A 24,888-nucleotide genomic window follows, 5' to 3' on the forward strand; every position below is an offset into this window, starting at 1 on the left:
ACACTACACACACTCACAGACACACACATAGACACTACGAATACTTATAGACACACATCCACAAACTCACAAACACACACTCACACACTGACAGATACCACACACTCCTCACAAACACCACACACAAACAGATACATACACTCATAACCACAAATACACTATAAATAACACTAATAAAAATACCACTAATATTGCAACAGTAACACTATCACCAAGACTTACACTATCATCCTCTCTAACACTGACACAAAATACTACTACACTAATAATACTAATAATAACAGTAATGCTATCACTAAAAACTTACATGACTACTAGTGTAAATAATCTAACCTTATCTCTGTAATTATCACTAATATTAACAGGAATACTTGCATTAAAACAATCAATAGCACTATCATCATTAATACTCACATGAAAACTATCATTAATATTAAAACTACCGATTGTACTCACACAAATATTAACATGAAGACACTAATATTAGTATTAGTTGCTGTCCGTGACGTCAAACCGCTCTTTGTGATGAAGGCGACACACCTAGCCGTGGACAGTGACGTGGCGCCTGTTGCTGTGGTTACCATACTGATGATTCGTAAACAGTGGAAAAATACAACTGGTCACTATTGTAGACACAACCATTGGTCTGCTGCTGCTGAGAATCATAATACACTGGTAAGAGTGGCAATACTCACAACCAATTAATTCAACTGAAGAACCGTAGAATAATCGATTAACTTCACTGATTGGTGAGAACGAATTATTTTCCCATTTTGACCCTGTTTTTAATATCTAGAATACAATTCAACTGAAGAACTCAGATTTTCAGGATAAAGAGAAGGATGGAGATGAGCTTCTGTCTGTTCAGGAGGTAGGAGTTTTGGTAAAGTACTGAGGGATCCAATGCTCTGTGTGTGAGTCTGAGCTGTGAATTTGACTGAGAGGAGATACATTTTTTTATTCTGCCTGTGAGAAGTCTTTTCCTTTGTCAATCAATGTTACATCCCATTCAGATACTCTGCACAGACTGTCAGAGTGAGAGAAAAGGAGAGAGAGATGGACAGATAAGAGCACACACAGCGAGAGAGACAGGAAGGGGGAGAGAGAGGAGAAGGAGCAGGAAGACAGTGCAGGTGTTCAACCACACTGTGACCACAGGAGACAGGAGGCTTTTCTCAGCTGCTGAGGAGCTCAGGGCTCATGGCCACTCAGGCTCAGAGGCTCTGGCAGCAGTCAGGTCTGGGAGCTTCTCCTCATACTGACACTGGAGCTCTAAGAGTCAGCCTCCATTCTGACAGGAATAGCCCCTCCTGTTCAGCCCTGAAAGACACACTGAGAGAGCTGTTAGAGCCCTGAGACAGCTGTGTGGGTAGAAGACCTGTCACCCTGTAGAGCTCTGAACACTGGGCTCCCCTGTGTGCCTCACAGAGAGCTCTGACTGGACTCCCCGTGTGTCTCTGTACAGCGCTAGAGATCTGAACACTGGGCTCCCCCATGTGTCTTCCTGTATACCTCATCACACTGCACTGCACAAACTTTCCAGTAAAGCTCTGTCGAAACAGGCCCAAAGACAGGGGAGTGAAGAGATAGTGCAGTTTTACTGAAGATAATATGTCCCTCTGTACAAATATGCTGTCATATCATTATATGACGTTTTTTCATGCTAGCCCAGCAGGAATTGTGGCCTTAAATCACAGCTGTTCAGCTGTATTAACAAGAACTGATTGTTTCTAGTTAATCAATTTGTTGTTTTTTAATACTTTGAAACAGACTCCTGCTCTTCTGCTCCTGTAGTTATTATGGTGAAGCTGCAACAAATACTACTGCTATTACTACCACTAATACTGCTACTACAACTATGACAGCTACTACTACTGCTGCCACTGATACAACAGCAACTAGTAATATTTTACTATGTAGTGTGCTCTCTGAAGGCACCAGTTCTGTAGGGTTTGGGCATTTACTGGGACAATTATTAATTGTAGCAGTAAATCACAAAGTGATTATGTTGATGGCCTTAGAATCCAACCATGCGATATAACTCAAACAACGCACACACACAGGTACTAATACACGAGGTTACATTTATTAATATATAGAATATGCATATAAACCTAACAGATCTTATCGAGAGGGTTATCAGAATACAAAAGGTATATATTCAATCAGTTACAAAGTGTTACACATATCAAGAGGACATACGTACAGTATATCATTCATTTAGACCGTTTCGTAAATGAACTTGGTTATAACTTCTACATTAGATACTCAAAACAAGTACATAACTCTTAGGAATTAAATTGATATCAACTGGTTGGGATAACAATTGAATTCTCGAGCTGTAATGCATTGAAGTTGAATACTCATCCAATCTCTGGTGATTCAGATCTCCTGCGGGCACAAAGAAACAGTTGCAGGCTTCTAAGCTGTCAAATTCGCGCTCTCTGGCTCGGTGCCAGGCTGTGCTGTGCGGCTTGCGACGGTGCGCTGCAGATGCTCACTGACCGGCTAGTTAGTGTTGGCTTTAACTAGCACAGTTTGTTGACAGGAGAAAAGATGACTGTGGGTCCCAGCAAGTCAGGAAGAGGACCGGTTCGTTCCTGATGAAGCGCTAGTTCTGAATAGTGATTCAGCTGTCCACAGTTCTGACCTGTTCACGAGGCCTGCTGCTGATGCTAACCTCGGATGGATCCTCTGGTTACTCTCTGGCAACCTCCGCTCTAGACTCTTAGAACAAAGGAAAGTTCTGGCACTCGGACACACTGGCTGTTCCGTGGTTGTCCAGGCTGAGTCTCAGGATGGTCAGGAGGCACGCTGCGAGAATGTCCTGCCCTTGGGAGCCTTCTGCTCCTGGGCCGTCCTGCCCTGGAAGTCTCCTTTGAAATTCCCTTTAGAAAAGTCCACAGAATTCTACTACAGGCTCTCTGTGTTGCCTGTTTTTACCTGGAGGAACTTCAGCTCGTTGATTGGCTGAAAGTTCCAAGGGCATCAGAGTCCCACGTGGGTTACTCGGCACCAACAGTCCCTGATTGGTTGATCAAGGTGAGATATGAGTCACTTACTCCTGACACTTAGGAATGCAGTCCAGATGTCCATCTGGCACTCCCTAGACAGATAGGCGCCAATGGATGACCATTGATCATGATAGCCAGGCTAAGCTAAATGCATCCCCCTTTGGGAGCTGTCCCTAATCAAAAGAAAACTTCTTTAAATCAGCCTGCATGAATAGCTTCTCTGTGGCTTCACCACAGAGATGAACAGAGAGATGAGGCCTCATTTGGGAAAGCACAGAAACACTTAATTCTGCCTTATTAACAAGCATTGCCGCTACAGAAGCAAGAGTGAAAGGCTGAAGTGAAACAAAGCGGGGACGAAGGCAGTGAAGAGAGAGAACGTGGGAAGAAGAGAAAAATGCAAGGGAAAAAAAGAAGCGTCGTAAAAGAGGTGACGGAGCTGTCCTCTCTATAAGAAGGGTGCGAGTGAGCTCTACTCTTGCTTACACAATCCCTTGAGTTTGCCTGATCTTGTCTGGTCTTGCAAGCTAAGCAAGGATGGGCCTGGTTAGTACTTGGGTGGGAGACTGCCTGGGAATACCAGGTGCTGTAAGCTTTGAAGTGCCCTATCCCTGCTTGCTCATTCCCCTGTTCACATGTGGAGTGTGGCTTTTCCGTCTGTTTATTTGTCAGCTTTGGCGAGACACGGGTGCTTGTGTATTAGCGTGAGCGTTTTTTATTCTGATCATGAACAGTTTTACAAGTCCACAAAGGATCGAGGAAAGGTTTATCGCCAGCTGAAAAGAGACACAGCGCTTCGGCTGTGGAGACTGTTTCTCAGAATTGTATTGAGATCGTTTTCCACAGAAATGAGATGTCAAAGCACAGCAGCAGCTCGCCACAGCGATCCTCTATAGCGCCCTTTCTCCCGCAGCTCCGTCCTTATTGGAAGGAATTGTAGTGGCAATGCTTGTTAATAAGACAGAATTAAGTGTTGCTGTGCTTTCCTAAATGAGGCCCCATCTCTCTCTTCATCTCTGTGGTGCAGCCACAGAGAAGCTATTCATGCAGGCTGATTTAAAGATGTTTTCTTTTGATAAGGGACAGCTCCCAAATGGGGATGCACTTAGCTAAGCTTGCCTATCATGATCAATGGTCATCCATTGGCGCCTATCTGTCTAGGGAGTGCCAGATGGACATCTGGACTGCATTCCTAAGTGTCAGGAGTAAGTGACTCATATCTCACCTTGATCAACCAATCAGGGACTGTTGGTGCCGAGTAACCCACATGGGACTCTGATGCCCATGGAACTTTCAGCCAATGAACGAGCTGAATTTTCTCCATATAAAAACAGGCAACAAAGAAAATTCTAAAGAACTATTCAAAGGAGAATTCCAGGGGAGCGAGACAATTCCAGGGTAGGACGGGCCAGGAGCAGAAAGGCTCCAAAGCACAGGACATTCTCGCAGCACGCCTCCTGACCATCCTGAGACTCAGCCCGGACCACCATGGAACGGCCAGTGTGTCCGAATGCCAGAACTTTCCTTTGTTCTAAGAGTCTAGAGCGGAGGTTGCCAGAGAGTAACCAGAGGATCCACCCGAGGTTAGCATCAGCAGCAAGCCTCGTGAACAGGTTGGAACTGTGGACAGCTGAATCACTATTCAGAACTAGCGCTTCATCAGGAACGAACCTGTCCTCTTCCTGACTTGCTGGGACCCACAGTCATCTTTTCTCCTGTGCACAAACTGTGCTAGTTAAAGCCAACACTAACTAGCCGGTCAGTGAGCATCAGCAGCGCACCGTCGCAAGCCGCACAGCACAGCCTGGCACCGAGCCAGAGAGCGCGGATTGGACAGCAACAGCCTGCAACTGTTTCTTTGTGCCCGCAGGAGATCTGAATCCCCAGAGATTGGACGATTATTCAACTTCACTGCATTACAGCTTGAGAATTCAATTGTTATCCCAACCAGTTGATATCAATTTAATTCCTAAGAGTTATGTACTTGTTTTGAGTATCTAATGTAGAAGTTATAACCAAGTTCATTTATGAAACGGTCTAAATGAATGATATACTGAACGTATGTCCTCTTGATATATGTAACTCTTTGTAACTGATTGAATATATATCTTTTGTATTCTGATAACCCTCTCGATAAGATCTGTTAGGTTTACATGCATATTCTATGTATTAATAAATGTATCCTCGTGTATTAGTACCTGTGTGTGTGCGTTGTTTGAGTTATGTCGCATGGTTGGATTCTAAAGCCACCAAAAGAATCAACTTTGTGATTTACTGCTACAATTAATAATTGTCTCAGTAAATGCCCAAACCCTACAGAACTGGCCCCTTCAGAGAGCTACATTACATTTAATTTGGCTATGGCAACATTACATCTTTGCATCCCTGAACGGCTATGATTACATTTATGGCGTCCCTGGACGGGCGTGGCAAGACTGAAATGAGTCAACCAAGCGGAATAATTCAATATAAAACGCCGCGGGTTTCATACACGACAATAAAGTGTGCTGAAAGCCGAAAGGAAACATTTTTTGCGATCTACCGGGTAGATTGCATACTTGATCTTGTGGTTTTCTGTGGTAAAACTGTGATTTCGTACTTAAAAGTAATACTCTTTAAGTTTAACGATGGTTGCTAAAAGGTCTGAATTTGAGTCGCTATTAAGCACTCTCTCTAGGAGCGACAGGTCTGACCACTATCTCTGCCATATCTCCGTCAGAGGAGAAGCTAGAAGAATAAATCTCCATTCTCTGAGAGAGCTAGCTAAGGACATAGAGAGATTTGATCCTGCAGTGTCAGAGAATAATATAGAGAGTTATATTCAGGACCTCAGGTATAACCTACAGTACCTGCCAAACGCCACAGAACAGGAGAAAGTGTTTCTGGTCAGGAAAACTACCAGCAGAGCTGTACATGAGTGGATGGCTAGGCAGATGAAAGAAGTCTGTAATGATTTTGAGGAGCTGTGTCAAGCACTTATTGAAGAATACAGTGCGTTTATTGACCCGTCTGCCGCGACAGCCGCCGCCCTTAACATTAAGCACGAGAGAACAGAGTCCCCTCGCGAATATTACGAGAGACTTAGACGAACTTATTTTGGAGGGCGAAATGATGAGGGTTGCGAAGAGAACACACATTTCAAGGGTTTATTCATTGCGAATCTCCACCTGTCAGTCAGAAAGATGATTTTAATGCATACAGATGCACAGACCATGAAAATGACTGATATCAAGAGATTCGTGCAGAAAGCCTGGGAGTATGATGTCCAAAGTCGCTCTGAGCAAAAAGTTGCTAAAGCGACTGCGTTCGCCGTCAGAGCCAGCAGGGTTAATTCCCCCCTGCTCGAAGGAGCACAGGCTCCTGAGCTGGCTAAGCCCCGTTCCAAAGCACTCACACAGGACCGCACCCAGCGTCCTAAGTGCCATGAGAACGCCGGGGGAGGGAAAGGGCTAGAAAAAGCTGAACAAAAGGATTCAGTAGCCGCTCGCCTGGCCAGGCTTGAACAAGCTTTATTAGGACAGGGACAACCGCTCCCCAAGGCTGCCGGAAGCGTGAATGAGCTGATACTCTCCACTGGAGGAGGCGGAGACCCGCCCCCTCTCCCTCCCTCAGTCTGTCTGATTGAGCGGAAGGGTTCATGCCTGGATGAGGTCAGTCACTCCCAAGTGAGTGCTGACTCCACCCCTGAAGTCACAGAGCAGGCAGTAAAACACAGAGGAAAAGCAGGAAGCTTTTACCTCGAGGCTGCCATGGGAGATGTCTTACCCAGTGAGACACTGATTGACACTGAGGTTGAGAGGTGTTTGATGTCACACGGCAAGCTCAAACGGGTAGAAAAAGAAAAGGGCATGCGACTCAGAGAGGAACTGTTGGTGGATCACCAGAAAGGCAAAGTGTGGAAACAGATCAAGGCTCCTAAGCCTTCTGTACAGAAGGAAAGGGGGGCCAAGAGGCAGACTGTGCTCACACAGTGCCCACCGAACACAGAAGCCCATGCGGAGATTCCTTCTGTTCCCTCTGGACCAGAAATAAAAATATTTTCTTGTTCCCCGAATATACAGGGAAGTAATGTCCTGGCCGAGGTCCCAGCAGCCTCCCTGCCACAGGAGCGGTGCTCCGAGCAGCCGCCTGATCCACCAGGTAAAGCACGCCCCTTTTACATCCCTAAAGAGGAGTAGATCTCCCCACCTGGCGATGAAAAGGAGCTTTCCCTGTGCACCCTGGCACCCAAGAGGGGTCAGGACCAACACCCTGCAGTGGTGGAAGGGATCCAGATGGCAGGAGAGCAGGTTGGTGATGTAGCCCTCACCCTTAGCCCTGAGAGGTCCTCTATTAGTGAGGATCTGCTTGAGCAGCTGTCACGGGGCCACCACCAGGTGCCCCTGGTGCAACATTCACAGGTTAGACAGGAGGTCCAGCTGGACGCTGAGACTACTGCGCTGTGGACACACCTGATCCCAGATGCCGATTCCTTCTGCTGCGACCCAGGGAACCTGCAGTCAGGTAACATTATTTCTCACAACTACCAGGTAGTGAGTGAGACTGACCTGATTGTTCCTGCCTCAACGGCAGGGTTGCCAACACACCCAGTCCCCCAGAAGGGACAGGGAATGAAAGCCGAGCCGGTTTTCTCACAGCCACCAGCTCAGTCTGTCAGTCTGAGTCTGACCAACAGTGGTTCAGCCAGACTGGAGCTGGATGGTCAAGCCAATCGCCTGTTAGTGCAGAACACGGCAAAGGGGGGTGTCAGAATCCCCGCCCGCACTGACATGGGCCTGGTGGGTGATAGTGAGTTCAAAGACAGTGAACTAGCTATCCCACTGCTGGGGCAGCTCCCTGAACCCCTAGCGAGGGACGGGGGGAGCGAGAAGGTGCCCTACACTCACGCCCAGCGAACGATTGTAAACATGCCGATAGAGGGATTCCTCAATCAGGAAGTGTGCAGGGTGCACCTGAACAGTGAGACTGGGGGGGATCACTCAGGTGCTCCAGATGACCACTCAGCCGGGGGTCAGGCATGCTCCACCGCTGCACCACCCCCTGCAGGGTTCCTAGAGCACAGGCATGAACAAATCGAAAAAGCAGATGCCCTGGAAACGGAGGAGCAGCATCAGCCACTGCGTCAGATCTCCCCAGATTTCCAGGATGGTGGGGCCCAAGATAACACATGGCATACTGAGAAAGACACCATGTACACGCTGCGCCAGCTTAGAAAGGGGACAGTCACTCAGAAGGAGATGACTGGGATCAGCCACCCGAAAAGACTTTTGGGAGGACTGATTGCTGCCGCCACTGTTGCACATTTGCTATTTCTGGTAGGTCTGTGTGCTACTGGCACTCTCACCCTGACTGCCCCAAGAAGGCAGGTGTCAGAGATGCCAGAGGGTAGTGACAGACTGTATCAACAGCAGCAAAAGTTGGAAAGCTTAGGGGAAACCCTACAGGCAACTTCCTATGCAACAGGGTTAAACCTTATTCCCCAACCAGTGGACATGATTGCCGGTGTTATACAGTGGGTTTATGCTTGTGTGCAACAGGCCAGAATGTTGACACAAGACCTGTTAAGGGAGTTTAGTGCCACTGTAGCCAGTCTAACCACGGCACAAATCCCAACCCACTTGATTCCACTCTTCTCAGTAGAGGAGTGTGTGACATTAACCCCATCGCTCATAGCTCACCCAGAAGGCAATCCAAGATTGAATTCTGTTCCAAATCTTGAGATGGGTATGGCTACCAAAGCTATCCATTGGCTGTGTCTAAACGATTCACCAATAAAGGGTTTAAAGCTACTAACGAGCAGAGGGAGGTTAATGAACCCCATGAAGAGCAGGTGGGAAGTAAATGGCTGGTCAGCACACCACATTTAACAGACACTGTGACTTGTGACAGGTATGATACAGCTACCACAATGCAGCTACCTAACCAATAGTTTTCCTGTAAGTTCACGAGGAGGCCATAGTACAGCTTGGTGACTTAATACTGTACGGTCTGGAACCAGACAACATAAGACCAAACTTGAGGTCATAGATGCCTTCAGGTGCCACACTATTGAATTCGATAGAAATCCAAGAAACAGTAAGCCCTGAAGAGGTACAGGTAGTTAGTTTGCTTTAATGGAACAAACCTCCAAACCACCCTAGCAGACACCCAACACAGGTGTTGTGGTTTATCGGGGGCTGGGAACAGGAACTGTTGTTATTGTAACACTACTACCAGGTAGCTGGATCATGACTGACAGTGTACTCTGAATGATGTATTCTCACATCAAGATGTACTCCGGGTAGCACGAATGAGTCAAAGGTAGCATGTCAAAAGAAAGGAAGTGACTTCTCCCCAAATATCTACTACAGAGGTATCAGATATTGACAGTGAACTTCCTGATGTGTAATTCCTAGACTGAGATAATGTCTCCTACCATGTTTATACATACTCCAGATGTTATTCATCCTGTTTGTTCCCAATGCTGGTTCCGTTATGAATTCTCGAGGAGTAATGTAGACACTTAAGATTAATGTTTTAATGGCAAGGGACATCACTTAACTCTGTTTTGTTTTGAAGGCAACAATGCCTCGGGACCTCGTGACCTTCAAAAAGGGGGGATATGTAGCGGCGAGGCTTATTAATAAGAAAGAATTAAGTGTTCTGAGCCTTCCCAAATAAGGCCCCATTTCTCTGTTCATCTCTGTGGTGCAGCCACAGAGAAACTATTCATGCAGGCTGATTTAAGATGTTTTCTTTTGATAAGAAACAAGCTCCCAAAGGGGGATGCACTTAGCTAAGCCTGGCTATCATGATCAATGGTCATCTATTTGCGCCTATCTGTCTAGGGAGTGCCAGATGGACATCTGGACTGCATTCCTAAGTCTCAGGAGTAAGTGACTCATATCTCACCTTGATCAACCAATCAGGGACTGGTAGGGCCGAGTAACCCACGTGGGACTCTGATGCCCATGGAACTTTCAGCCAATCAATGAGCTGAAGTTCCTCCAGGTAAAAACAGGCAACACAGAGAGCCTGGGAGATTCAGGGAGATTCAGTAAGATTCAGATATTCTGTGGACTTTCCTAAAGGGAATTCAAAGGAGAATTCCAGGGCAGGACGGCCCAGGAGCAGAAAGCTCCCAAGGGCAGGACATTCTCGCAGCGCGCCTCCTGACCATCCTGAGACTCAGCCCGGACAACCACGGAACGGCCAGTGTGTCCGAGTGCCAGAACTTTCCTTTGTTCTAAGAGTCTAGAGTGGAGGTTGCCAGAGAGTAACCAGCAGCAGGCCTCGTGAACAGGTCGGAACTGTGGACAGCTGAATCACTATTCAGAACTAGCTCTTCATCAGGAACGAACCGGTCCTCTTCCTGACTTGCTGGGACCCATAGTCATCTTTTCTCCTGTGCACAAACTGTGCTAGTTAAAGCCAAGACTAACTAGCCAGTCAGTGAGCATCAGCAGCGCACCGTCGCAAGCCGCACAGCACAGCCTGGCACCGAGCCAGAGAGTGCGGATTGGACAGCAACAAGCCTGCAACTGTTTCTTTGTGCCCGCAGGAGATCTGAATCCCCAGAAATTGGATGAGTATTCAACTTCAATGCATTAGAGCTCGAGAATTTAATTGTTATCCCAAACAGTTGATATCAATTTAATTCCTAAGAGTTATGTACTTGTTTTGAGTATCTAATGTAGAAGTTATAACCAAGTTCATTTACGAAACGATCTTAATGAATGATATACTGAACGTATGTCCTCTTGATATATGTAACTCTTTGTAACTGACTGAATATAAACCTTTTGTATTCTGATAACCCTCTCGATAAGATCTGTTAGTTTTACATGCATATTCTATGTATTAATAAATGTATCCTCGTGTATTAGTACCTGTGTGTGTGCGTTGGTTGAGTTATGTCGCATGGTTGGACTCTAAAGCCATCAAAAGAATCAACTTTGTGATTTACTGCTACAATTAATAATTGTCTCAGTAAATGCCCAAACCCTACAGAACTGGTGCCTTCAGAGAGCCACTACATTACATTTTGGCGTCCCTGTGCCGGTTTTCTTACAATAGTATAATAAAGTCTGTGCATGCATTACCTGTAATACAGCTACTAATACAGATAACATTAAACTTCATTATTAAGATATTACACTTTTATTAATAAAATATGTATTGATAAAATTCCTTGTGAATAATTGTAGTGTCTGGAAAGCAATTCTTCATTACTTAATGACGATATTATTTCCACTACATTCAGGACAGTTCCAATGTAATCTATTGTTCTGCTTAGTCTCCTACTTTAGTAATGTCTAATGGGCAGCAGCTGTTATTTTAGGTTTGTTGCAATTGAGAACAGGTTTGCTACAGAGCTGCTGACAAATTTCAGCAGCCAGTTTGTTGCAAATGACCCGTTGTAGCTACCAATCAGCAGCAAGGAGAAACAAACATTAGTTTTGCCTTTTTTTTAAAAAAAAAAGGAAAACAGAGTAGTAGTTTATGTGGTAATTTCAGGTACAATGTATGAACTAAAGTTAACTAGTCCCACAGTAATGCGTGGGATCCTATCAACAGAAAAAAAAATAGTTGTAACCCGAAAAAACAACAAACACAAAACGAGAAGTCTCCCGGGAACCTAGGTAAATCCCTGTAGTAATCTAGCAACTATAAAAAAACAACCAAACGCAACAACTTTAAAAGAAAAAGAACATTAAAAACAAATATGGGGAACAACAAAAACACAGAGTCTAATGCGAGAGCTTTTTCAAGTCTTCAGTGCTCCTCTCGTCTCAGTAGACCTCTCTCATATATTTGTGTACAGGTCAGCTGGAGGTACACAGCTGATGGTAATTTAAGTAGGGAGCTGGGTCAGCATGCATGGGCTTCAAAGGAAAAAGTCAAGGTTTAATCTATGCTGAAAAGAGAAGGAAACACAATGTTTCAGCTGTGGAGCCTTATTTGATTGTGACTCGAAGTAAACCTTTACTTCTTCATTTGATGTTAATTTATCTCCATCAGATACCTGATAGTATCTAAAGTTGACAGTTGGTTTCAGTAGCTAAAGACACTGCTCCAGGTGAAGAACAAACTCACAGCCTCGGTATAACTCCGCTGTGCACTATTGTATAAGTACCGCGTGCTGACCAATTGCACCACTGGAGCTGTGCAAGGTGTGCAGAAACACAGGGTGAAAACGGTTTCGGTTGTGGATCCATCTATACATGGGGAACACTAAAATAGCAAGGAAAATACAAGAAAAGAAACTGAAAGAATTGTGCTAACAGCAAAGGGGGACGGAGGGAGGTGGTCGGATAAGTAAATCAGCCTTGCAGATTATTTGTATCGACATGTTTTGAGTCAATCAGCAAACAGATTTCTCTTCATGTGCCTTAAACTGTGCAGTTTGTATCTTCGTTGTAGATAGGTTTCTTCAGAAGTCCAGTAAACTGACAATAATGGAGAACTAGCTGACGCACCCCGTCGTGAAGACCCTCTGTAAGGTGATTGCACGTTTCATTTTCAAGTCGCCTCCTTTACACGCAATTGCAGCCCGGACACTGAGAGAAAGCATGAGAAATGGCTTCAATTTCAATGTGAAAGCGCAGTACAGGCTCGATGGCTTCACATCTCCCATCAATCAAATAAAATTGCAGTAAAGCAATCTAAATATGACTCTGAAGTACTGGGAAAGATGATTATTTTGAGCGTGCCTCACAGGGTCTGCTACGAGGCTGAAGTTACAGTAGCTTCTTATTCGCCAGCTTCTTATGCGTGTTTTTCGTTCCACCTTAAATGGTGCTGCTGTGATGTTATGTCACCTTTCGCCTGTAGATGGCTCTCTTCGATCAATACTAATCCGGCTGGAATACTGTAGACATCGTCACTGAAAGGGAATATCCAAATAGCGACTGTCCAAATTATATTTTTGTATGGAATATATTTCAGAAAATCGCAAACCAATTTTAAAAACTCACCACAACACAACACGGACAACACTGGGAAAAGGTGATTGCACTTTCTGCTTATTGCTACAGCCTTCCCTCCGATTATGAAAATGTCTCACAGTTCTGACACCAACGTTTGAAAGACAATGTAACAGACTATCAAAATCATGAAGTACAAGAAATTTTAATGCACCAGTTTTTTAAATATGACCCTCTGATCCTGGCATGTCAGAATACATTTCGAAAAGGTGTGGCACGAATTGCACGAATTGCAATGGCACAAATTGTTGAGAATATCACTGACCTTGCCGATATTTGCAGGGGATACGAATGTTTTGCACATGTTGAACTACAACAAGTAAAAATTGAGCTCCTTAGTCAATATCACCGGGAATGTCCAATAATGACGAACATCAGTAGCTTCAAGGAAACTTAGACTCGCACATGGAGTTTTATCTTCGAATGGAGGGTGGGAGAATTCATTTATACTCTCGTTGCTCATTAGCTAAAATATTTTAAAAATATGACACAGATTTGTTCGAGAAACTTGTAATCGCCTTAAAGAGAGTCTTCTTGGAGATGTGCACCAGCTAGCTCTCCACTGTCAATTGACAGGAAGAACATGTTCTCATACAACCAACATACAAATTACACATCTTAAGGAACATGAAGAGAAATCCATGTACTAAATAATATAAAACTGTCGCTGCAACTTATCACCAAGCTATTTTATGTGTCTGACCACCTCTTTGCTACTTTGCAGCGAGCACAAATCTTTGTTTCTTCATCGCTATTTTACTGTCTCCTTCCCCTATGTGGAGATGGATCCACAGCCGAAACTTTAGGTCAGTTCCTGTTACTCTGTCCGATTGAAAGAGCTGTATTAAAGGCACTCCCATCTCTGCAGGAAAGTTATTGCTGCTCTCAACACAATATACTGCAGCCAAATATAGCGATACTGTCACTGCCTGTGGGCCACGTGTTCCTGCTGTCAGTCTATAATGTCATGTTCATCCACACCCAGAAACATTACTGCTGTAGCACAAGAGTTACAGTGCCTTGCGAAAGTATTCGGCCCCCTTGAACTTTTCAACCTTTTGCCACATTTCAGGCTTCAAACATAAAGATATAAATTTTTTATTTTATGTGAAGAATCACCAACAAGTGGGACACAATTGTGAAGTGGAACGAAATCTATTGGATTTTTGAAACTTTTTTAACTAATAAAAAAATGAAAAGTGGGGCGTGCAAAATTATTCGGCCCCTTTACTTTCAGTGCAGCAAACTCACTCCAGAAGTTCAGCGAGGATCTCTGAATGATCCAATGTTGTCCTAAATGACTGATGGTGATAAATAGAATCCACCTGTGTGTAATCAAGTCTCTGTATAAATGCACCTGCTCTGTGATAGTCTCAAGGTTCTGTTGAAAGCGCAGAGAGCATCATGAAGACCAAGGAACACACCAGGCAGGTCCGTAATACTGTTGTGGAGAAGTTTAAAGCCGGATTTGGATACAAAAAGATTTCCCAAGCTTCAAACATCCCAAGGAGCACTGTGCAAGCGATCATCTTGAAATGGAAGGAGTATCAGACCACTGCAAATCTACCAAGACCTGGCCGTCCCTCTAAACTTTCAGCTCAGACAAGGAGAAGACTGATCAGAGATGCAGCCAAGAGGCCCATGATCACTCTGGATGAACTGCAGAGAACTACAGCTGAGGTGGGAGAGTCTGTCCATAGGACAACAATCAGTCTTACACTGCACAAATCTGGCCTTTATGGAAGAGTGGCAAGAAGAAAGCCATTTCTCAAAGATATCCATAAAAAGTCTCGTCTAAAGTTTGCCACAAGCCACCTGGGAGACACCCCAAACATGTGGAAGAAGGTGCTCTGGTCAGATGAAACCAAAATCGAACTTTTTGGCCACAATGCAAAACGATATGTTTGGCGTAAAAGCAACACAGCTCATCACCCTCAACACACCATCCCCACTGTCAAACATGGTGGTGGCAGCATCATGGTTTGGGCCTGCTTTTCTTCAGCAGGGACAGGGAAGATGGTTAAAATTGAGGGGAAGATGGATGCAGCCAAATACAGGACCATTCTGGATGAAAACCTGTTGGAGTCTGCAAAAGACCTGAAACTGGGACGGAGATTTATCTTCCAACAAGACAATGATCCCAAACATACAGCAAAATCTACAAAGGAATGGTTCACAAATAAACGTATCCAGGTGTTTGAATGGCCAAGTCAAAGTCCAGACCTGAATCCAATCGAGAATCTGTGGAAAGAGCTGAAAACTGCTGTTCACAAACGCTCTCCATCCAACCTCACTGAGCTCGAGCTGTTTTGCAAGGAAGAATGGGCAAGAATTTCAGTCTCTCGATGTGCAAAAATGATAGAGACATACCCCAAGCGACTTGCAGCTGTAATCGCAGCAAAAGGTGGCTCTACAAAGTATTAACGCAAGGGGGCCGAATAATTTTGCACGCCCCACTTTTCATTTTTTTATTAGTTAAAAAAGTTTAAAAAATCCAATAGATTTCGTTCCACTTCACAATTGTGTCCCACTTGTTGGTGATTCTTCACATAAAATAAAAAATTTATATCTTTATGTTTGAAGCCTGAAATGTGGCAAAAGGTTGAAAAGTTCAAGGGGGCCGAATACTTTCGCAAGGCACTGTATATAGGCGCAGTCCATAGAGCAAAAATCTGTTAATCTCAGAACTGTGGGTTCAGTCCCCCACATTGATTAAAGCTTAAAACTACAGCAGCAGGAGTAACAATAATGGCAACAACATGTTTGGAGTTTGGCATTTCATTTATTCTGCGGAAACGTCTTATCGGAATGAATGAATTGCCCGAGATAAAAGAGTAATTTTGGCTTCAGATCATTTTTACAGAGCATTGCGTTGTTCTGTTCATGCTGACTACACGCTTTAAATTTGTCGTTTACTGCAAGCGTTGCTTTTCCAGGTTTTTCTGAAATTCCTCGCATTTGAGCCAGCACTAAAATATTTCATTCCCGTCGCTGAATACATCGTGGAAACGGTATTTGCAACAGAATGCTGTCACACATGAAACCTTTTCGTTATTCGGTTCTGAAGTTTGAAAATGAAAATAAAACGGGGGTCACTTCATAGGCTTGAAAGAAGTCCAAGCAGCATAAAAATTCTCACAAAGGCTGCACCTTTCTTCTGCTGCTGTTATAAATCAGCCTTAAACATTTGAATGCATACCTTACTGCTGCTAATCACATTCACGTGTTTACGAAGATTTTTTTCTGTCCGTTATGTTTTTGCTAAGCAGTTCCTCCGTTTTTCTCGTACTGTGATTGTCAGCGAGCACAACAAGACTGAAACAGTGTAAAGGCAGGTAAAAAAGACAGGGTAAAACGCCTGATTGTCGGGAGTGGGATTTGAACCCGTGCCTCTATTTGGAGAGTGAAACACAAAGCTTAAAAGACACGAAGTTGTGAATTTGCTGTTTTAAACCGCTCGACTATCCTGAAGAAATAGGTGCTGACTGCACCAGTCGCATCCGATTTTCCGTAATATTAGGACGATTTATACGACTGGACTAACACAATTTGTGGTGTTTAGTATGACATGGAAAACGGTACCGGAGCATTCGGGTCCGGACTACTAGACTCAGAAACAGTTTTTACCCCCGCACCTCTCACCTATGATCTGAACCTCACAGTGCCTTCTTTCTTACCAAAAACCCAAACACACATTGAAAATCTACCTCTACCATACATGTCAAAAGCTCACTCCCCATCATTTCTATCCCTTTATTTCATTCTTTTGATGCGTGTTTTTGCACATAACCTGTTACCTTTTTGTTGTTTTGCACACTACCTGTTGTTGTTTTTTGCACATCGGCTGTTGTCTCTGTCTTTCTTTTGTTATGCAATTGTATTGTTGTTGTGTTTTTTTCTTTGTACTACTTATGTCCGAGAGCTAGCTAAATAGCATTTCGTTATACCATATACCTGTGTATGAGTATAATGACAATAAACTTGAACTTTAAACTTGAACTTGAACTTGACATAGTCTTGCAGGCAGTATATTATTTTATCGTTTACTTGTTTAAAAAAACACGGTCTTCTCGTTCCTAAGTCAGATTTTTAGTGCTTTCGAACGTTACTTCCAACCTGGACTGACAGCTCACCCGATCTGTTTGTGATCAGACCATGGAGTCGGGGGCTGTACCAAGCGCACGTACCTTCCCAATGCTGAGGCGATCATTCGGAAGATGGGTGTGAAGAGAAACAAGCTTTGACTAAAAAACAAGGCAGGATATGCAAGAATACTAATCACTGGCGACAGTTATGCTCTCTTACTATTGAGATCCCTACATTGCGAGTTTTTTTAAGACTTTGAAACTAAAGGAAAGCGGTGACAAATGAAACAGGCACGGGTGGGGTTTGAACCCACGCTCTTCGGTTTACGAGACCGACGCCTTACCACTTGGCCACCGCGCCCTTCAAGTAAGCATGGGAATAAGGTTGTTCAAATTATTTTTTTCTGAATCTGGTTTACATCGCCAAATGTAAACCGGAGGCAGCAACAACAATAAAAGGGATACTTGTCCTTAAACTCGGACGTGATGTTCTGCAGACATGTCCACAATGTCCTGTTTTCTTGCAGTGTAGACATTTTGCTGTTCACGCTCCGCATTCATCTGCTTTGTGCATTGTTAGTCCGCACCTGTAACATGTAATGTCAGCCGTCCCCTGTTCTTCTATTTCTCTAGCATGACTGCATCCTGCTGCTCGGCTTTTGTTTGTAAAGTTTGAGCGAGCGCCCCGTTCAGTGTCACTTTGTCACTGTGGTCAGAAAGCATTCTTGATTCTGCTTGAGCTGCTTCATGAATTCTAGCGACTGTAAGAGCTCTTTCTAAAGTCAGCCCTTCCTCCTGCAGCAATTTATAGTCTCTTATGTGCACATTTTTCCACAAGTTGATCTCTTAACATGTCAGTTTCCAATACTCCAAAGTCACAAGATTTAGCCAGTTCTCTTAGTGCAGTCACAAAAGCAACAACAGATTCGTCCTGAGACTAAGTTCTCTGCCTAAATTTATGCCGTTCCAAAACCACATTTCTCCGCGGTGTAAAGTAAGCGTCTAAGGCAGCTACAGTCTGTTCATATGTACCTTTTTCTCCAGGGAGGTTGGCGAAAATCCGCTGCACGGGAGCCCCGATACATTGCAGTAGTGTAGCCCGTCTCACGGCATCCTGAGCTTCTGTAGATCCACTGGCTATTTAAAAAAATCTGTACGACTCCATCCATATCTTGTATTCCGTATACAAATACGGAGGTCCGAGGTTCAGTAGAAATGGTGGAAAAAGCTGAGCATAAGCAAAGCTTCTCGGCGCGGCTACCATATCTTCCATGGCGAAAGCTAAACGAAAAGTCCGAAAATTCAGAAGTTCGTTTCTACCAGCAAGAGAACTAAAATCAGCAGTGTTCCGCTCGCTTTGAGTCCGTTAACCACTCATCTCTCGTCGCCATAAATGTTGTGTATCTTAATAAAGAGACGTTTTCATATTATTTTAACTATTTTATTAACTACACAGATCACGCCCTTACACCATATATTCCCGCCTTCTACTCTCTCGTTCTGTTGTCTCGCGATGTCTACTCACTATACTACATTTAGCATGACTTCTTGTTGCAGTTGAGCTCAAAGCTGGAGATGATCTCCATATTCTACCGCCGTAACTAGTCAGAAACGTAGTACACAGTACACACTTTTTAAGTGAACTCAGGTTGTTAAAAAATTAAACCAGCGCCCTGTCACAGAAACGTACCCCAGTCTCCCGCGCAACAAGCGGGGGTACTCAGCACTATACTAAAGAGGAGCGCTTGTCTGCAGCTGAGCGTCAGCTCTGTTTACTGTCAGCAGTCATTTCCTCATTTCCAAATACTTTTTCACCTGCTTCCAGCTTTTAAACTAAACGCTCAAGAAGTAATTAATGTCAGTTGGAAGTCTGTTTCTGTTGTCTCAGCTCTTGATAAAGAAAAGCCGTGCATGGGAGACTCCCTCTCTGAAGAAGTTTGCCGTCACCCTGCGAGGGAGAAGAGCCATCAATCACCGAGGCAACTACTGAGACAGTTAACATTAAACACGTGAAATGCGAGATGTTGTGATTTTTTTACCGCTTAAGGCTTCTATCGTTTCTACTCTAACGAGAAAGACCTCTTTATTAGAAGTGAGATTTTAACAAACGTCTCCAGGGTTAACTGCGACCTGAATGCAACGCCTTAGACCACCAGCCATCTGGCCTTTGGTACTTAGAGCAGTGCTCAATAAAAATGATCAAAAACCGAAAGCGCTTCTTATGCGGATCAGTATAATCCGATACCACTGGTTCTGCAGAAGAAATAAGAAAACCCGAACTCAAAGCAGTGTGTTGCCATTACGGGTACTCTGCAGCTGCTTTAAGATCTACTCACACCGTGTTGCCATTAAGGCTACCTAGTTAAAAAAAAACTTATCGTCATCTTTTTGAACGTGATTATTAGACACCCGTTAAATCTCCACCGAGGTTTCTTGAGAGATCGTTCAGCGAGCGAGTATTAAAAAACTACGTCGCTTCCAATCTCTGCTCTCACTGTAAACTCGGACGTGATGTTCTGCAGATGTGCAGTGTGCCTTTCCTCTTGTCGTATTCAAGAGTACTCACTGTGTGAGCTCCTCACTGCGTGTTCTGTACTCTACTGTGATTTAATTTAGATGATTACGTGGAGTAGAGTGACAAGATCTACTTGAACATTTTCGGTTTGTGAAATGAAACACTAAATACACTACTGTAAATACAAGTAATGGACATTTAAAATAACCACAGTAAAGCTAGAAGAGTGAAAGATAAAAGACTATTTAGAATGACATTCACAATAGACACAATAAGAACAGCACAACCGCCCGAACAGGGACTTGAACCCTGGGCCCTCAGATTAAAAGTCTGATGCTCTACCGACTGAGCTATCCGGGCTCTGAAAGAAGATCAACACTGTCGGGATCCTCGCAAGTCACGTGTCTCTTGTTCCGAAGAGCAGTCATACCTGACCCGTCTGGAATGACCACTGACAGACTTTATCCAGAAGCGACGGCACCACTCCCAGTAGAATGAGTGAGAAATACAGCATGACATGGGTAGTTAAGGGGCTCCCACAATCCATCTTTCCTCACATTACTGATTTTTTTCAATAGCATTTGGACCTTTTTTCACATTCAGATTTTTTTCTCATTTAATAAAATCTTTTAATCAACAACATTAAAAAGAAAATAAATGGAACGTTTTTTGGAACAATAATTAAAAAAAAATATTTCAATGCCTTGGTTGTATACGTGTGCACACCCTTTATAAAGGGAGTTGCAACAGTGCTGAAATTTAAAGAGCATTTCTGTAGAGAAAACAGCCTTGATGTTCAGCTTAGGGAGCTTGTCTTTTCGAAATTCTATTTCTTAACACCTTGCACAGCCTCCCGACAGACTAACAAATATTTTTTGGAGAAATTGGCTCACACACCGGAAGACACTAACGTTTATTTACGTTAGAGTAAGTGAATAACAGTTTAACCGAAAAAGTTTGTAATTGTGATTTTGTTAAAATTCAATAAATCGTCTATCAACAGTTAGAATTTATTAAGAAATTGTTTTATTTCATAAACTATAAGACAATTCAGAGAGTTTATAGGTCATATCCGTCGCTTATGTTCTTTTAACTCTAGCGTTCAGGATCCAAACCCAGGTGCGGACGGTTGTGTTTCTTGAATCTCTTGTAATCATCAAAAGTCGATGTGTAGTCCTTCAGTACTTTCTCCAGTTGTGCCATGGATATTTTATACGTTCAATACTTGTCATGCTCTTTTGCATTTTCCTTAACAAACGGAAAAAGTTCAAAGTGTGTTTATGGCTGTGCTTCACATCTACACGACAGCACTTGTAACAGTACAGGACACGCAGTGAGGAGTTCGTGAAGCTTTCAGTTTAATGCGGAGTTCAGAAGGAGGATTCGCTCGCTGAATGATCTCTCAGGAAATCCCGGGTGAGATTCAACAGGTGTTTTCTGCAACAGCCATGACAAGTGTGAAGCAATCTCAGGATTTCCTGAATTTGAACTAAATTATTAGTTCAAATAAATTAGGATTTAACAGAACTAAAAGAGGTACATTTAAAACAGCAGCGCAACTCTGCAGCACGTCGAGTGTGCCTGCATTTATTTGTGTAAACCTGGCTCTCTCTGAACACAAGCAAAGAGTTCTCACTCACCAGAAGATTGCGATGTGAGTACTATAATATAAAGCACCTGGAGATGCCAGGGATTGAACCCGGGACCTCATACATGCGAAGCATGCGCTCTACCACTGAGCTACATCCCCGATGAAAAAGTTTACGGAACAGACTAAGAGATGTGCAAATGCTCACTGATCACACCACTCATGAAGAATGCCTGCAGTTTCCCACTTTCGCGTTTCTTCTACTACAGAGTAAATTCATAGGAATGAAAAAATAAGGAAGGAAAAATAATGGCATCGAAGCTTCAAGAGACTGTGCACAAATTAATCTGTTATTTTTACATCCAGTTACATGGGCGACGGTGGTTGATTCCCAGACGGGGGAGTGCTTTTTTTCTACCTCCTTACTCGACTGTCTTTCAATTCTATTTTATTTGTAAGCTTTTTGCATCTTTTAAGTGCTCTTGATTAAACTATGCATAGAAAAACAGCAGTGCTGATGATTTAATGTAAAAGGGTGAAACGACGCCCCAACCACAGGAATGGTAACAGGAAGGATCGTGTTCTTATTTAATATGTCCTTTTGAGGTGTCTTGTCAATGCACACAGGCGGTAGAGCTGAATAATTTACTTTTAGTGGTGTTTTTAAACAAAGATGGAACACGTTCTTTCTATACCAGGAAGAAAGGAGCAGACTTTACCTTTTTAGAGGCAAAAATGACACCTTATCAAAGCTAATATTAATTAAAATGACATCACAACAAAAGAGTGGAGCCTTGAGTGAATAAAGCCTTGAGTGGAGCCTTGAGCTTTCATTGGACGTCTGTGTCTCCATAACTTTGTAGGTGAGAGAGAGGAGTGTGATAATTTGCAGGTGCATCTCGGAAGTGCGTTGGTGGTACAGGCGCCTTCCAAATAATTGAGTCAGGTTTGAATCCCAGCCAGTGCAAACCCAAATCTTTTCAAGATAATCTGTGGTCCGCTAACACATCTTTTGAAACACTACAACAGGTAACACCCGTGTGAAACATCATGAGCATCTGTTAAACCTCTCTACCTGCCTGTTCCTCACAGAGACATGACGAGGGTCTAAGGGGACATTTTGAGCCGTAGAAACATTTTATCATTCCGTACTTTCCTGTGCAGTCAGCCCAGTTCCACTTTAACTGCGCCCGACAACGGAGGTCGTTTTGAAAACAACGAGAGTAAAGGCACACTGCACGTCTGCAGAACATCACGTCCGAGTTTAAGGACAGCAACATCAGAGATTGGAAGCTAGGGAGTTTCAGGTCTGTGTTTTTATTATAGGTTCAAGAAAATCTGAATACCTTTTCAAGAAGTATTTCAGAATCCCAGTCAAAGACAGTACGAATGCCGCATAGATCTGCATTGTACAATTAGTATACTGTTTGTCCGTTGAATCAAACACGCCTTATGAAACATTTCTAAAACAGGAGAGATCGTTAGGGAATGCGTCTTCCTGTAAAAATAAAATGACTTCAAGGGCACTATAAGCAGAGGTGTGAAAGCCTGCTCTACAGAAGAACAAAAGCCAGAGATGCCAAAGAGGTCGAGATTTCACCACGTGAGAGAAAGCAGCTCAGAAAACGAAGTTGCGGTCGTTTCCACACGTTATAAAACCACTAGGTCAAACAACAGGAGCTGAAGAGCCGCTGTTGAGAGTAACACGGCCGAGCGCTCTAAGGAGCTGGCTTAAACCTTGAGCCTCTTCAGGAGCATCTGTTGGAGTCACACTGCTACAGCGTATCTCCTTGTTAAGTATCCCTTTTATTGTTGTTGCTAATTCCAGGCGATGTAAACCAGATTCAGAAAAAAAATAATTTGAACAACATTATTCCTACATTTGCTTGAAGGTGCCATGGCCAAGTGGTAAGGTGTCGGTCTCGTAAACCGAAGGCTGTGGTTTCAAACCCCACCTGTGCCTGTTTCAAAGTCTTCAAAAAAACTAGCAATGTGGGAGTCTCAATAGTAAGAAAACATAACTGTTGCCAGTGATTAGTGCATATCCTGCCTAGTTCTTTAGTCAACAAAGCTTGTCTCTCTTCACACCCATCTTCCGAATGATCGCCTCAGCATTGGGAAGGAACGTGCGCTTGGTACAGCCCCCCCTCCATGGTCTGATCACAAACAGATCTGGTGAGCTGTCAGTCCAGGTTGGAAGTAACTAAAGCACTAAGAATCTGACTTAGGAACGAGAAGACCGTGTTTTTTTAAACGAGTAAATAAAATAATATAAAATAATATACTGCCTGCAAGACTAAGTCAAGTTCAAGTTCAAGTTTATTGTCATTATACTCATACGCAGGTATATGGTATAACGAAATGCTATTTAGCTAGCTCTCGGACATAAGAAGTACAAAGAAAAAAACACAACAACAATACAATTGTATAACAAAAGAAAGGCAGAGACAACAGCTGATGTGCAAAAAACAACAACAGGCAGTGTGCAAAACAACAAAAAGGTAACAGGTTATGTGCAAAAACATGCATCAAAAGAATGAAATAAAGGGATAGAAATGATGGGGAGTGAGCTTTTGACATGTATGGTAGAGGTAGATTTTCAATGTGTGTTTGGGTTTTTGGTAAGAAAGAAGGCACTGTGAGGTTCAGATCATAGGTGAGAGGTGAGGAGAGAGTGAGAGAGGCTGGGAGTTTAATAGTTTGATAGTGCGGGGATAAAAACTGTTTCTGAGTCTGGTAGTCCGGACCCGAATTCTCCGGTACCGTTTTCCATGTCATGCTAAACGCCACAAATTGTGTTAGTCCAGTCGTATCTATCGTCCTAAAGTTACGAAAAATCGGATGCGACTGGTGCAATCAGCATCCATTTTTTCAGGATAGTCGAGCGGTTTAAAACAGCAAATTCACAGCTTCGTGTCTTTTAAGCTTTGTGTTTCGCTCTCCAAATAGAGGCACGGGTTCAAATCCCACTCCCGACAGTCAGGCGTTTTACCCTGTCTTTTTTACCTGCCTTTACACTGTTTCAGTCTTGTTGTGCTCACTGACAATCACAGAACGAGGGAAACGGAGAAACTGCTTAGCAAAAACATAACGGACAGAAAAAAGCTTTGTAAACACGTGAATGTGATTAGCAGCAGTAAGGTATGCATTCAAATATTTAAGGCTTATTTATAACAGCAGCAGAAGAAAGGTGCAGCACAATGCAATTTGTGAGAATTCGCGGGTTTTTATGTTGCTTGGACTTCTTTCAAGCCTATGAAGTGACCCCCGTTTTATTTTCATTTTCAAACTTCAGAACCGAATAACAAAGAGGTTTCATGTGTGACAGCATTCCGTTGCAAATACCGTTTCCACGATGTATTCAGCGACGGGAATGAAATATTTTAGTGCTGGCTCAAATGCGAGGAATTTCAGAAAAACCTGGAAAAGCAACGCTTGCAGTAAATGACAAATCTAAAGCGTGTAGTCAGCATGAACAGAACAACGCAATGCTCTGTAAAAACGATCTGAAGCCGCAATTACTCTTTTATCTCGGGCAGTTCATTCCGATACGATGTTTCCGCAGAATAAATTAAATGCCGAACTTGCCAAGCAAGTTTAATACTTGCTTGTGAGCCCTAGATAAATTGGCTGCTGCAATTTCAGCAAGCGGAGTTCTGCTCAGCTGCCTGTAGTACACATTGCTGATTCCTTTTGTGAGGGCACGGGCAATCTTTCAACG

At 43.5% G+C, this 24,888-nt stretch overlaps 3 non-coding genes across 3 annotated transcripts; all 3 read right to left on the minus strand.

Moving 5' to 3' along the window:
• Window positions 1–17,353: 17,353 nt before the first annotated feature.
• Window positions 17,354–17,425, minus strand: trnat-cgu (transfer RNA threonine (anticodon CGU)). The gene has a single exon. It is a non-coding gene; the product is annotated as a tRNA-Thr (tRNA).
• Window positions 17,426–19,866: 2,441 nt separating this feature from the next.
• On the minus strand, window positions 19,867–19,939 carry trnak-uuu (transfer RNA lysine (anticodon UUU)). The gene has a single exon. It is a non-coding gene; the product is annotated as a tRNA-Lys (tRNA).
• Window positions 19,940–21,257: 1,318 nt separating this feature from the next.
• On the minus strand, window positions 21,258–21,329 carry trnaa-cgc (transfer RNA alanine (anticodon CGC)). The gene has a single exon. It is a non-coding gene; the product is annotated as a tRNA-Ala (tRNA).
• Between the last annotated feature and the right edge of the window lie 3,559 nt (window positions 21,330–24,888).

The sequence above is a fragment of the Lepisosteus platostomus genome, chromosome 5 (genome assembly GCF_059453375.1).
Source record: "Lepisosteus platostomus isolate fLepPlt1 chromosome 5, fLepPlt1.hap1, whole genome shotgun sequence".
NCBI lineage: Eukaryota > Metazoa > Chordata > Actinopteri > Semionotiformes > Lepisosteidae > Lepisosteus > Lepisosteus platostomus.